The sequence below is a fragment of the Galeopterus variegatus genome, unplaced genomic scaffold (genome assembly GCF_000696425.1).
Source record: "Galeopterus variegatus unplaced genomic scaffold, G_variegatus-3.0.2 Scaffold1057, whole genome shotgun sequence".
Lineage (NCBI taxonomy): Eukaryota > Metazoa > Chordata > Mammalia > Dermoptera > Cynocephalidae > Galeopterus > Galeopterus variegatus.
In genome coordinates, this window is record NW_007727168.1 from 53043 (window position 1) to 54618 (window position 1576).

Below are 1576 nucleotides of genomic sequence, written 5' to 3' on the forward strand. Positions count from 1 at the left end.
ATTCACATTTTAGAGCATGTTCACTCAAGCCGAGATCTAAAGAGCAGCAGTGAATGTGGAGCGACAGGAGGCCAGTGAGAATCGAGCTGGTTTCTGTCATTCTTTTAACTATCACTCCTAGATATCAGGACACAAAAAGACAAAATCTGGAAAGAACTTTGGAGAACCCATGTAACTACCATCAGAGGCAACCCCTTGGGACCTCACCTACGCCACGCAGGCAGAGCACCTACTTCTGTGTACTTCCAGAGAGTGGGGCTCAGCATCCTTCTCAGAAACAGCTATATACTACCTTCTTTATCTTATTTATTTATGTCTATTATTTGTATTATACATTTATTATTTGTTATTTATCTTACTTATTCCTCAACCACCCATATCATCTATGTCTTTTTTCTTTTCTTCTAATGTCTGTGGTTGAAAAATGTTGGATGACAGCCAGTGGTACAATAGCCAAACACAGAAAGCTATTTGGCCAAGAACAGAACTCATACTTTAGAGACTGTCCAGGGAAACTTTCTCAGGGTTTAGTCACACTGGAGGAAATCGTGGTTGGGTCCCAGCATCCATCCCACCTTTCTCAAATGTATAGCAACTCTGTGGTTTGGGGACTCAGCTTCAGCTCCAAGAGTAGGTTCTGAGATACATAAGCCAAGTGTGGGATTGTGGTGGTTTTCTGGTCTCACTTGCCAAGAACTGGTTTAGAATCCAGACTTGGGTCAATCAGCAGAAGGCTTAGTCTGAGGGCAGGGAATGAATTATGGGGACTGACTCTTCCACATCGTCTCTCGAACCTCTTGTCTACTACACCGCCCTTGCTTATTCTAGTCCAGCTACACTGGCCTCCCGGTTGTTTCTCGGACATGCCCTGAGGGTCTTTGCATTATTGGATGTTCCCTCTGCCAAGAGGGATCCTTCCCTCTCACTCTAATGCTAACTCCCTCACCTCCTTCAAGCCTTGGCTCAAATGTCACCTCTCAGTGAGACCTTCTCTGACCATACTATTTGAAATTGCAATCAACCCCTTTATCACTCTCGATTTCTCTTTTTCTTTTTCTTCCCCCCCCCACCCCATTTTCCTTGCATTTACCTGCTAGCATGCAAGCATCTGGTAGGGATCCGCCCATTGCTTATTGCTTCATCCAAGTGCTTACAATAGAGCCTGCCTGGCTCATGCTAGGCACTCAATGCCTTCTTTCCTTCGCAAACTTTTGCAATTAGTCACATTCTGCATCTGTTTTACCTGGGTAGATTTTACCTGCCTAAAGTTTTCTGAAGTTCAAATATAGGATAGATAATTATACAGACCATATACCTGATCATCCAATAGGGACAATTTTGAGAGTAAAAGGAGAAGCTATTAATAATTATGTCATGACAACAGCTTAAATAGTCACTGCAATGGGCAAACCAGGACTTGGGATCACCCTATTTATTGGAGGTTGTGGTCTAGGGAGCAACAGCGAGAGACTAGGAAGAAAAACAGGGAAGGAGGGAGAACAGATGCAAAGATATGTTATCAAGCTGCCTCCTTCTCTGGGTACCTGGTTGCTGGATCCTGGGGAACAAACTAAGG